Below are 14,189 nucleotides of genomic sequence, written 5' to 3'. Positions count from 1 at the left end.
TTATTATATATTGATTGATTGATTGTATGTTGTTTTACGTCCCATTCGAGAATTTTTCACTCATATAGAGACGTCACCATATACCGGTGAAGGGCTTCAAATTTTGACCTTTACTCGGCACTCAGGGCCATTGAGCAGTGAGGGATCTTTATCGTGCCAACGCCTGCCGTGACACGGGGCCTCGGTTTTTAAGGTCTCATCCGAAGGACCCGCAACTTTCACTTCAAAGTGCCGAGCGCATGGCGAAGGAACAGTTGCTACCCATTTTTTATCGACTTAGGTCAGTCGCGGCCGAGATTCGAACTCAGGACCTCCCGATCACGAAGCGAGCGCTCTACCGACTGAGCTACCGTGAACGGTTATTTTTTATATAAGGTTCTCAACAAAATAACATCAAAATTCTTAAGAATTTTTAAAGATTTTGATTCAGATTCTTCAACTTCTCTCTCTCTCTTTCCTGAAAGCTTCTCCAGGCACCAATTTTCCATTTCCTATATTCATCTCTGGACTCTAATTCCCTGTTTCTCTCCCCAGCTTTCAGAGTTCCATATTTTTTCATAGTGACCCCTTTGCCTGTAAAACTTTTTTCCAATTCTGGTGTACTGTGGGACATAAAAAATCTTGCTTTCATATTAACTTTAGCCATATCCAATCCTCCTACAGGTTCTTTCATTTGAATGAATCCCATTGTTTGATGATCTTTTCCTGTTCATGGATTAATTTCCTTTTGTAAGATGAGGCACTGAAATTCATCCTCAATGCTCATGAATATGTCTGTATCTTTTTGTTTTCTAACATCATTGATGATAAATATCTGGTTGATGGCTACTCTATAACTTTTAAATGGATCCTCTGGGTCATGGATCTCATCAATTTTCAAGTAAGCATTACAGGGTTCATCCAGGGTTTTCACTTTCATCCTTCTTTTGGAACTATAATCTTAATGTATCTCCATAGGCATGATCAATCTTTTTTTCTTCTAATAATTGTTTCTTCTCCTCATCAATATTAATATCTTCCTCTAATATAGGAATTCTCTTTCCAAATTGACTTTTACACAAGATGTTACTCATAGTCAACTGATCTAAACCTGTATTTATACCCTCTTTCTGTATTTATTTTTAGTATCTATGGAGAATTTTTCTTGTAAAAAAGTTCTAATGGTACTAATCTTAGACATCTGTTACTATAATCATATAGCACGAGATCCTATTTTTTAAGCACCTCCAAAAAAAGTCGTGTACAAAGGCTATACTACGTACTGTATACGTTTTCAAGCTTTACGTTTTTTCGTTTTGTTTACGTCTTGGCATTGTGAAGTCATTCCATTCATAGTCAGTAGAAATAACAACGCATAGTGTTTGTTTTTCTTTATTCATAACAACAATAAATACAATACATTTTGATAGAAACATTGACAGGATTGTCCTTGATCAGTCGACATTTTATAACAAGTGTCTTTATATCTTCGAGCTACATAATGATCTCCTTGTAAAGCTGTACTATGGTCAAAAGGGAAATAACCATTCATCTGCCTTTTCTCTTCTTGTGTCTTTGATGTAATAATACACGCAAAATATTCCACCACTTGACTGCTCAAATACAGGCACAGCCAACAAAGATAAAGAACCCACACTGCTCAATGGCCTTGAGTACCGAGTCAATGTCTAGGTTTGAAGTTCTTCACCGGTATATGGTGACGTCTCTGTGTGAGTGAAAAATTCTTGAATGGGACGTACAACAAATTACAATCAATAAATCAGTCCAGGTCTTAATTGATCCTGTAATAAATCAAATGGATACACTTCACCAAAAGAACTCTATTTCTCTGGATAAGACTTCTCTCAACTGTCTTGTATCCATATATAGTAATCATTACTCACTTCTCTCTGTTTGTTGATTTCTAATACGTTATCGTATCGAATTCTGCATATACCACACAATTTAAAGTGGTGACCGCGTTGTTGGTAAACTGGACTTCTACTCTCAGATTCTCTGTTCCTATGAGGTGCAATTTATCCGAATGCGCTTCTTGATCTTTAGTGAAATCCCAGCCCCATAAAGTGTGTCCGTTTTTATACTCTTCTAGGGTGATGTCCGGAGTCAATCTTCTCCTAATTTCCCAACGCTTGATACACATCAGATAAGATCTCAGATATAAATCTTCGTTGAAATTAGGTTTGGAAATTCGTTGGAATTTAGTTTTGGAAATTGAAGGAATATTAAGTACTATCTCCGTTAAAAGCCGCATTCTCCACAAACCTTAAAACAAGACGTTTAGGTATCTGGCCTTAAAACAGATGATCCGTAATTAATCTTAGACTGAATTCCTGTAGAAATGGTAAAGGTTTTCACTTCCATTCTTCTCAATGGATATTTCGCCTGTTTGTCCCAGATTCTTGTCGTTTGTTTGTTTTTCATCCATTCTCCTTTTTAGAGGAATCTGAAGGCTGAAGGCTCTTCAATTTTTCAACGGTACTCTGAGCTTAAAAACATGTTGCGCTGTCCTCAGTGAGATCAGAAATGAGGATAAAAATCTTTTTTTGCCATTTCATATACCTCTTGTGTATCTATTTTTAGCTTCAAGGGAAAAACCCATTTTAACCCTGTAGATTACTCTTCTTTGGGGTGGGTGAATGATGCATCATCGAAGGACTGGGCATGATATAACCCACCGAAGAACTGTTACATACCATCCAATATTCTCTATTGGGATCGTGTAAAGTTAACAGGACGAACTGGTGATGAGAGATACACAGATGAATAATTGTGCAAAATACACGATATCTTCTCGAGGAACTTTTTCTCCACAAAATTTCTAGTGACGAGTTATTTGATGAGACCGTTTGGGGAATCCATGAATCGAAACTAGGAGGATATCCTTTCCATCGAAGTTTGACTTCTTGAATGATTTTTGCTCTCTATGCGTCGCTTTTTATTTCCCAAGATTTCCTCCACTTCGTACACGCCGTCTTTTTTTAATGATCTGTAATAATTCTTTTTCGTAAAAATTAAGTGCCTTCTAATTCCTCTCCGTGATCATCTTGCACTCAATACACGTTAGGATACAGACAGGGACTCTTTTAGAAATAATGGTAAAAGTTCTGTGGTCCAGTTGGGTTAATATCCTTATTCAAAAGTGCGTTTGGCTTTACTGATGTGTACCCGATCTCCTTTAAATTGAGAGGTGTTTTTTTTTTTGGATTTTTAAATTTCCTATATAAAGTTTCTCAGACCTTCAACACATTGGAAACATTGACTTGAGCTGGTGTTCTTTTGATACTCCAATGATGGGTATGATTGTAAGCATACACTAAATCCATTAAGACGTCTAAATACCGTATGGTTTTATGACGTGTGAAATAACGCCACATGCGTGCTTTGAGTGTCTTCTGAAATCGTTACACGATACCGGCCTTGGTGTCTGTCCGTTCTGCGAGTGGTAAAAAATAAATAAATGGATTTAAGAGCTGGTAATTACCGGTAAGAATTCTCAATTGGTAAATTATTTCCCTTGATCCGATTGAATGCTAACGGGACGTCGACCGTTTTGTTGAAAAATCTCTTGTAATCGAATCATTTCTCTTCCCATTTTCATTGGCCTCTTTTAAGAGTGTTATCTGACCCCCTCTGTTTCCCCCAAAGAGTGAAAGAAAGGCTGATACTGCTAAAGCCGGTAAAATGCCTCCTTTCTGTTTAACTAATAAAGCTCTTCGTTTCTGAATCAATTGAGGTTTGACCAGTCCCCTCAAGATGTGTTTCTTAGGGGCTAGTTTTCGTTTCTGAGCCGAATTGAGAGGAAACACTCCTTTTAATAGGTTGTACACGATCTCATAAATTTTCAGAATACAGTCTCCAGAACAATGTTTTAAAATATCCGTCTTTCATGGAGAGGAATAGAAAGGGTCAAATAATAACACTCTTATGATAGAGTATCTCTCTTGTGATAGAGTATCTCTAGTATCTTTGTTGAACTCTTTGTCCATGTCATCTCCTTGAGCGCCTCACTGGCTGCCAGCACTGTAATTTCTCTCCAGTGTGTAGTGCTTTTTGGATACTAATACTAGTTTCAAGATTCTTCTGTGATATTGTGTATAGGAGATGTTCAGTGTACAGAAGGAAATATATTTTGTGTTCTAAAATACTTAATTCAGTGAGAATTTTAAGGATTTACATCTGTTATTCTTGGGATATAAATAGACAGTCCACAAGAGTGCAGCCAGGAGTTACATCACTGAAAACCTATTCAAGGAGTGAGCTGACCAGCATGTGTGTCAAGGGAACAATACCAGCTGACCTCAAGCAGACACTACAGAACATGGGTCTGTACCCATACAGCACGTACAGGGGTACACGTGGAGGATCCAGGAAACAGCACAAAATTTCAGTGAAAATCAATAGACAGCGTCAATCAACTAAGAAATCTACAAGACAAATAAACTTTCACGACTTGATAATTATTTTTAGCCATAAATCTGATTTAAATTACCAATGTCATATATCAAACTGTATCAGAAAACGACCACTGGTGTCAAGGTCAAAAACAGTCAGGAATGTGAATGTAACAAATTTGAGGCCAGTACCTAAGACTAAAAACCCTGTGTGTGATGGGCACATGTCCCTTGTTACTTTGAATTGCCGATCTGCTGTAAACAAAGCAATTGCAATCAATGATTATATTGTCTCAAATGATATTGACCTTCTAACTCTCACGGAGACAGGCTTGGTAGAGATATTGACAATATCATTTTATCCGAACTTACACCTGAGGGATATCATGTTTTACATAAGTCAAGGAAAGATCACCGAGGAGGTGGATTAGCAGTTATCCACAAAAAGCATATTAACATCAAACAAAAGACTACTGATCTTTATTTTACTCATTTCGAGCACTTGGAATGTACTGTTAGTTCATTGAACAATCGCGCGTGTCTCTGTGTAGTTTATCGTCCACCGGCATCTAAAGCTAATGGGTTCCGGAATTCTGTATTTTTTGAGGAATGGTCGGGTTACCTTGACCATCTGGTCATACTTCCTGACAAATTGATAATCACCGGTGACTTTAACTTCCATTTAGATGATCCAAACAACATTGAGGCTACAAAGTTTCTGAGAGTCTTGGAAGAGCATGGTTTGTCACAGCATGTGAAAGGATCCACTCATAACCGAGGTCACACTCTGGACTTAGTCATCCCAAGGAATAACAGTCACATTCTTGATAGTCTACCTACAATCTAGGATCCCGTCCTTTGTGATACCAGTGGCAATGCTGGAGGTGACCACTTTGCCGTAACAGTTCAACAACAAATATCCAAGCCCTCAAAAGAACGGAAAACCATAACCTTCCGGAAACTTCGTGACATTGATCTTTCGGAATTTAGAATTGACCTAATTTCATTAGACTTACTTTATGATGTTAACAAACCAGTGGAAGAATTAGTTAATATTTATAATCGAGAATTGCGCACTATCTTGGACCAACATGCCCCTGAGCAAACTAAGTCTATTACATTACATCCAAACACCCCTTAGTATACTGATGAACTTAGATTGGCAAAACGCGAAAAACGTCGAGCCGAGAGACTTATGCGGAAAACAGGACTGACAGTTCATAGAGAACTTTTTTTAATCCAGATCAATCCAGTCATCCAGATAAGTATCGTCTGAAAGGAATGACTACTACTAGGAAAAAATTGCAGAGATCGGAAGCGACCAGAAACAACTTTATAGGATAACAAATAATCTTTTGGGTAATAATCATGGTCTTATTTTCCCCACTCATGACAACAAAGAAGAACTTGCAAACACATTTGTTAGCTTTTTCATGGGGAAAATATCTACCATCAGAGACCAGCTTGCTCCTTCTAAAAATTTGGAAATTGATGCTCTATATGCGGACATCGGATTTATGGGATCTTCTTTGGACTGTTTCTACCCAACTTCAGAGACTGAAGTTCGTAAATTCACCATGAATTCAGCCTCGAAGTCGTGTGAGTTAGATCCCATCCCTACACCAATTCTAAAGTTATGCATCGACAATCTGCTTCCTATTGTTACGAACATAATCAACAAATCCTTGGCAGAATCATCGGTGCCATCATCATTTAAAGAAGCTATAGTCCGTCCACTATTGAAGAAACAAGGACTTGATGCAGAGGTATTTAAGAACTACCGCCGGGTTTCCAACCTTCATTTCATCTCAAAGATTCTTGAAAAAGTGGTTAGTACACGCATAGAACATCATCTTGTGTGGAACAATCTACAGGATACTTACCAATCGCATACCGAGTACACCATTCCACAGAGACAGCTCTCCTGAAGGTGCATGATGATATCGTGTCAGCACTAGATTCCAACTCATGTGTGGTTCTCTTGATGCTGGATTTGTCAGCGACCTTTGACGTGATCGATCATTATATCCTAGTTAATCGCCTGAAATTTTCCTTTGGCATCTGTGGTGACGCTTTGCTTTGGATAGAATCTTACCTTAACAACAGATATCAACGAGTTGCGGTTCAGTCATCTGTGTAGTCTGATTTTCAGCTAAAATTTGGAGTTCCACAAGGGTCTGTCTTAGGTCCTAAGCTCTACTGCATGTTCTCAAAACCCATTTGTGAGATCTATCGCAGACATAGAATGTCCTTTCATAGCTACGCTGATGATACCCAGGTATACATGATCATCAAACCAGCAGCGACCTGGGATACCGTAGCGGTAAGGCTAGAGAAATGCCTGTCTGATATCAGCACATGGATGAAAACCAACATGCTTAAATTAAATCAAGATAAAACGGAACTTATTTTCTTTCGAAAAACAGATCCCGTGAATTCGCAAATTACAGCTTGAATTTTGATGGTCAAATCATTAATGTATTGTCCTGTATTAAAAACCTAGGCGTATTTTTTGATTGGTCACTAAGTATGGACGCCCAGATAAGCTCAATTTCGAAACAGTGCTTCTACCAACTACGTAACATCGGTCGCATACGTAATCTTATTACAGAAAAAGCCTGCAAGACCTTAGTGTGCTCCCTCGTCACCTCGCGTTTTGATTACGGAAACGCATTGTTATACGGGTTGAGTTCGAGCTCCCTTTCAAGACTAGGACTAAGAAGCAAGATCATATCACCCCCGACCTCATTTCTTTGCATTGGTTGCCAGTGGAATTTCGGATCCAGTACAAAATATTAATAACTGTATTTAAGGCACTGCATGGGATGTCACCGATATATATTCAAGACCTTGTAAATTTGTATTTCCCAGCGAGATCATTGCGTTCTGAGAATTCCAGGTGTTTAGTTCAACCTCGTGCTCGAACCAAGTCATATGGAAGTCGACGTCTCGATGTAAGCGCAGCTGCACTCTGGAACAGTCTCCCGGCAGATTTGAGACATGAACAAAATTTACATAGTTTTAAAAAGTGTCTTAAGACTCACCTGTTTAAAATGGCTTTTTATAATTAATATAGTAATTATTTAAAATTTTATGTTCTTGTTTATACACAAACTTTATGGACTCACTTTGTTTTGTAATTCTATTTTATGTTTTAAGGTTATTTTTTTTCTCAATTCAGTAATGTATATAGTTATAACTACTTTAGGATCTAATTTTTTAAATAATTTTTATCATTATTATTATTTTTTAAATATCTATATGTCTATTTCAGATTCTTAATTATGTGTTAATTATTGTATATTTTTATATTTATGTTCAAGAGCTTTAGAGTAATTTTAATTATATTTAGCGCTATACAAATTTTATAATAATAACTAGATACTCGTTGCGAGCAACGAGAGGTCTTCCGTCCGAATAACCATCCTTAACTGTGGTATTCTTTGCACGTAAAATTACATTTATATCTGCTCGTTGTAAAGACACCTAAAAATTTAACATGGGTCTTTAAAAAGATTTTTTATTTATAAAAAAATAAAAATAAAAAGAGCACAGAATTCACAAAGAGAAAAAAAATTCAACATCATTAATAAAGATGAAAACGTAAATTTAAGCAAAAAATTCAGAAATAGTCGAGATTAAACCAAGATCGGCTGCCCGAAAAGAGCTAGGTTTACTTTATGCATAAAATGGCCCCGTAGATATACCAATTTATTGACTAACACTTAATGTTCCATTTTAAACATCAAGATAAAGTAGAGACTTAGTGTTTTCATTTCCAATTAAAAATTTTCTCCTTATAGCCAAGGTCTTGGAAAACAGGGCTCATGAAATTGCAATGTTCTTGAATTTTAAGGAAAACAAGTGTATTTGAGTACTTTCACAGAAGAGAAATAATATGAGCGCACCGTCTGTTCTAAAAAATAAAACAGGTTTTGTAATCCTAAGAAATAGTTCTATCATTTTATAGTTGCATATTTAAGATCAGAGGTTACGCTCTATGTTAAATATCGAAAAATAGCTTTACAAATTGGCTGTTTTGTAGAATTTTTCACGATATGAGGAAAATGACGCATTTCATGACGTCATAATGCATTGGCTAGCCAGAAAATTAAGTCATTTTAGATAGATACGCAGTCATCAAAGGTCTAAATGATATTCAATGCATTGTCAACTAAAACCAAGCAGTTTCAGCTTTTCTGAAACTCACAAGGCCAAAAAAAGAGGCCCTAAGTGAACCTTGTTCTTTAATATTGAAACCACTACGTTAGCGCAATGTACCAGCCATCATCGATGTTTACCTTGCACTCATTCCCTGAAGTAACGAGTGTCAGACAGGTTAATCTTTTTTTCTTATAGTGCGGAATTATAGGATGAAAACTAGCCAGCTAAATTTTGTGGAAGTACTAGTAGATTTACATCGGATTTGTTACTTGAGTTTTAACAATAACTGATAGCAGAGAAAATAATCTGTTACTGATAAAAACTATAAAAAAAACTATTGTGTTTACTTCCTTTATTCTTTATGCATTCAACTTTCTATTCTATGCAATTCCAAATTCAGACATGTCCGTGTAATCTTTTTCTGTACTTCTACACTACTGCATCAGACCATTTGTGGAAGGCGGGTCAAGATACATTATGTCGCGCCAAACGTCACGAGTAAATCTTCGCGCCTTTTCTTTGGAACGTGTCTTCAATTGAATAAGTGTACGTGATAGCTTCAATGAAATTTAAAAAAGAATATGTTGCTATAGCCTGATTTTCGAGCCTTAGAATGTATATTTATCACACTGTACATATAACATACCGTATACGGGCAAATAACATAAAGGCAGCGCTAAGTTTTCTTACACATTTTATATTCCTCTTTACCCCCAAAGTAGATTATTCCTATCAGTAACACATTAATGAAAAGACTGGAATGTTTCGCAACAAAACACGTCTCGCCATATGACGCTCAAGGAATCTGATACCTATTACACGTACGTTCAGTAACTTGCATCTATAAAGGAATATTGCCCTACTAAAATCAAAGAAAAATATCATTGAAGTTTATTTTTCTCTCATTTGAAATTGCTATATGTTATTCAATCAACATGAGAAAGAAACAAATTCTACTTTCAAAATATAATTCGGCAAATCTCCAATTTATGATAAAATTGCATAGGTATCTAGCTACATATACATTTGTACCAAAATGTGTTCCTCGTTTTGTCAAATCACAATTGCATCTATGCACATTAATTAGTGCAAATTTCAACTGCAAACTCTTTACGAGGGAGTAAAAAGACACGCTGGTATTGTGACGTCAAACACCGCTGCTCTGACCTCGAACGACATAGACCCCCCCCCCCCCCTTAAAGATAAAATCTTATATTTGAGCCCCAAAAAGTGAGAGAAAAAATCGGACATTCTTTGGATTGAATCCGGATCGCCTACGTGAAAATTCAACATGCTAACCATTATGCTATCAAACATCATCGCTTAAAATTGAAAAATGATAAATATTTAGAGTATGGGTTAATCAATTTTTAAACAAATTACATATTTAGCATTCTTGTAAGACTCTTTATTTAGCCTATCAATATCATAAAAAAAAAATAATGAAAAACAAAAATGTTCAAAAAATTACCTTTTTTAAATCACTTCCTGTGACGAACGGAAGTGACGATGACACACGAAATGTTTCCATCACACATCTACAAATCATATTCTATCATACCTGAATGTTTCAGACTCCTACCTTTAACAGTTTCTGAGAACATTCACGGACTAGATTTTTAGGAAAATTGAAAAATCGTAATAACTCCTGACCGGAAGTATCTTTTCCCAAACTTTTTCAATATTTCAAAATGGCATGAGATAACACATCATTCCTGAAAATTTGGCTGAAAATGATTGAGTAGTTTTTGAGATATCGCGATTTGAAAAGGTCAAAAAAAATAAAAATGAAAAATAATAAGAAGAAACAGTGGAATCACTATAAGGTCTTCCGTGAAGACGTAAGACCTTAATAATAATGATAATTAAAAGAGGCCAATTTTTTTTTTAATCGTGTAGAACAGCAAGTCCATCTTTTCTTCTTCTTAGCCATCATTGGGTTAAAATGAGGATGTGACCCAGGTTTCCACCTTTCATACTCTCATGAAGGAACATACATGCCATGTTTGTCCTTCTCACGTTTATCTCTATTTTTCGGTGACAATATTGTAACGGTAACGGCATTTATATCTCATTCCTTTAGGAAGTTTAGGTGTAGAAGCGAACAGGGGTTGAAACCGTGCTATTTTAGGAGTGCTGGGTACTTTAATTCCAGGAGAAGGAATTTCCACACTGACAAGAGGAAACCATTCTAAATCGGTAGCTTTTTGACTCCCTATGGGTCCCATATCACGATCCATTCTTATTTCAGCTTGTGTCTTTAATAACTTCCCAATGGTTTTTTTCTTTGTTCCTTATAATACTGATTGATTTCGTTTCTCAGACTTTCAGACATAGCTTTACGTTGAGCTAGAATTTTTGAAGTAGCTTTTTTCTTTCTAGCAGCAGCAGCAACAGAGGCTTTTCTTCTGATGAGGTTTTCTCTTGTTTTGACCTGCTAGACGGACCATCAGGTAAGAGTCTTTGTTTCTTTTTATTGACTCTCACCACGACACTTTTCAAACGACGAGCACGTCGTTTTTAGGGGTATTCCATTTAAATAAATGACGAATGATGACTCCTCCTAAAAATCCAGCTCCTCCATGCTTTAAAATAGCTTTTTTCTTTCTTGTTCACTGGCCGATTTATCGGCAATGATACTTAAATCTTGACGATGATGATTTATAAATTTTTGCGTCTGTTTATTAATGTATTATACACCCCGAATTAAATTTCGAGCTCCCATAGCAAACCAATTTAATAAGGTTTTACGCCCTAATTCGATTAAATGGGCTCGCTTGGCGGGATCTCGCTCCCGCTGTAAACGACGTAACGTTTTCCCCAATTTACTCTTGGTAGAGAGAGGTCGAGCCATGACGACTGTATATTAATAAATGACAGGTTTAATGATGGTGCATTTTTATTTATACTCTTGTGGCATGTGTACAGTCAACAATTCAAACTATCGACTTCTCAATCTGTATTCGTCTGGGGTCTGTGGACTTAAGTCGACCAGGAGATACTCGTGAGGAACACTGGTGGCTTCTTGATACGCCGACATCAAATGAAGTAAGGCTAACTGTCGACACAATACACTGATTTGAGATTTGTCTCTGGGATTGTCTCTGGGATTTTAAACAAAACTAAATAATAAGAATTCAAACTAATGGTGCGATCTTGTACTGCCTGATAATTTCAATACAAATAATCACTCAGAATAAATTCTGAGTGATGTAAATTACACTGGTATACCGATGATGCGCTTTACGAGTAAACCAATCCACGGTCGATTCCTCACATCATGTCGTCATAAATAAGTAAATGTAGTATATTTAAATTGGCCACTAATTTTTCGTCGTCTTCCGGAATATTTCGAATGAAGGACACCCGATCTGTTAAATAAGTGTAAGCAAGTTACCATTCCCGATCTGTTAAAGAAGTGTTAGCAGGTTGCCATTTCCGATAACACCAGACGATTTTTTGTCGAACGGAGGTGATCCAGTGTAAACTTTTACACTAATTTCTTGACGAATTCCGTTCTGTCCGATTTAAAGGGTCCTGCTACCACCATAGTAAATTCGTGTTTCAGTTAAAAAAACGGGAGCGTCTCGTCGGGTTGCATGATGACAAATAAAGGGAAATGTTTCAGTCCCTTATTTATCGTCAACACAAAAATATACGCAAGGTTCTCTTTACATCGGATCAACAGATGGGACAATGCCGGAATGTGGGAACACAAAAAGCACAGCAACATATGTGTCCACAAGAGAGTAAAGCGATTTGTAATTCTCCTTCAAAACAAGTGTGACATTTCCCTGTAGCCTGGATCTCGGTAGAGGTTTTGTTCGAGGTGAAGGTTTGTTTCCCTGCCGGAGTAAATCATGAATGAACTCCATCATCACCCACACTCGTCCTTTATACGTATTGATGTAAGGACAATTTGGCTTCCAATAAGCATGTTCTACATAAGGATTGTCTTTAGGATTCCAGTTGGTTAAACACAAACCACAATGAAAACACATGGCCCTATCACTCCATCCCTTGTAATAAAATCCGGCTTTCGGTATGTCGCGTAATAATCCCTTTAAAGACTTGGTCAATCCATCTTCAAAAGTACCTTCTTTCTTTAAGAGCAGAGCATAATTGGGATAAAGAGGTGGCCCCTGTAGCTCCCTATATCCCTGTAACAGCCATGACTAAATTTTTAAAAGATTGTTTTCTTTTTATAAGCCCTCATTTTGGGTTTTTCAAAAACCAACAACAAATTGAATACAGTATGTTTAATAACCATAAGGTAAAGTGTTGCAATCATCCATGATTTGTCTCTTATCTATATTGTTTCTCTAAAGGTAATGTCTTGACATGATGTTGATGGGTCCTCTGTATTTTGCATGGATAAGAGACTTGGATTTCGTCAATTTCTTGAGCATTTTTTCTAAAGTCTCTGCTGGTGACGTCGACACGATATTGGAGACCCTACAATTTAGAGTCAATCCTTGACTTAACACACGGAATTTCCCTTGGCTGTGAGGTAAGCGTAATTTTTAGTGCCCGCTGACATGAATTTTATTATGTTGTCCCCGTCTAATTCGTCGGTCCATTCTACTAAGCTGTTGCCAAGGGTAGAGTTAAATTTTCCCTCCTAGTGATGGTATACGATACTGTCCGTATCGAATAAAGAACCCGATTTCCTAAAGGTTGTAAAATCTTGTAGAGGTGTAATCAATCATGACCTTTGGTGAAAGAGGCCAGTACCACGTTTCCGAATGGATACTCCTCTACGGACTCAAGTTTTTCTTGATAAATCACCAGCATCATGTCTGATTCCGGCCGCTCTTTATTTTCTAAGAGTTTTGTACCTTTGATGTCGATGGTAGAATCTTGTAGGAGTTGTTGTAATTCCTCTTCTTCGGTCAAATATCGAGTTATGGGTAATAACAGGCGTTGAGCGAATTTTTACCCACAGGCAATTTAAAAAGAGTTCGGCAATGGTTCTTCACATCGGATTTTTTTCTATACTTAACGAGGTTTGCTCCCGAGCTTTTGAGCAGATTTTTCATCTTAACCTATATTTCAAAAATTCTGCATAATGTTTTAATTCTTACAATAAATTTGGATTCTAAAATGCCAATTTAACTATATTCAGTTAAAACTCCATGATTAAATTCCATACCTAAAGCATTAAGTGAGGAACTATATTTTGTGGCAGAAGGTTTTTTTAAGAAGAAAATTATCATTTTTTCTCTTTCAAAGTATTTAAAATATGTTAAGTTTGGATTCCTATTTTTACATGCAGTCTGCACATATAGTTATTTTGTGCAGTGAACTGTTTTATACTGGTCCTAAATTATCTATTAAATAAACTGTCATGAATTCTATCATCATATTTGATAAATATCGTAAATAAATTGTAAAAATGAAGAAAGAAAAATAGCCCTAATTTAAGCTTAAAATTAGAACTATTTTAGTAATATCTAAAATTAACATCACAGATCCCCACTTTTAATTTTCTTTTCTGAATACAGAATATACTTTTAAGCATTCTTCTTAAATTTGTAAAATGTCATTACTTTCAAATGATTTTTTGCTTGTTAAATTTTTAATACCAGAAAAATGAAAATTTTTGAGTGTAAAAAGGTCAAATAATTGATCATG

At 36.4% G+C, this 14,189-nt stretch overlaps 1 non-coding gene across 1 annotated transcript; it reads right to left on the bottom strand.

Annotated features, from left to right (window-relative positions):
- Window positions 1–283: 283 nt before the first annotated feature.
- Trnat-cgu (transfer RNA threonine (anticodon CGU)) lies at window positions 284–357 on the bottom strand. Its single transcript has one exon. It is a non-coding gene; the product is annotated as a tRNA-Thr (tRNA).
- Between the last annotated feature and the right edge of the window lie 13,832 nt (window positions 358–14,189).

The sequence above is a fragment of the Saccostrea echinata genome, unplaced genomic scaffold (genome assembly GCF_033153115.1).
Source record: "Saccostrea echinata isolate AGI-Se365-2 ecotype Australia unplaced genomic scaffold, CSIRO_AGI_Sech_v1 ptg000002l, whole genome shotgun sequence".
NCBI classification, from domain to species: domain Eukaryota; kingdom Metazoa; phylum Mollusca; class Bivalvia; order Ostreida; family Ostreidae; genus Saccostrea; species Saccostrea echinata.
Note: the sequence above shows the minus strand (reverse complement) of the source record. Positions and strands in the feature narration are given on the sequence as shown.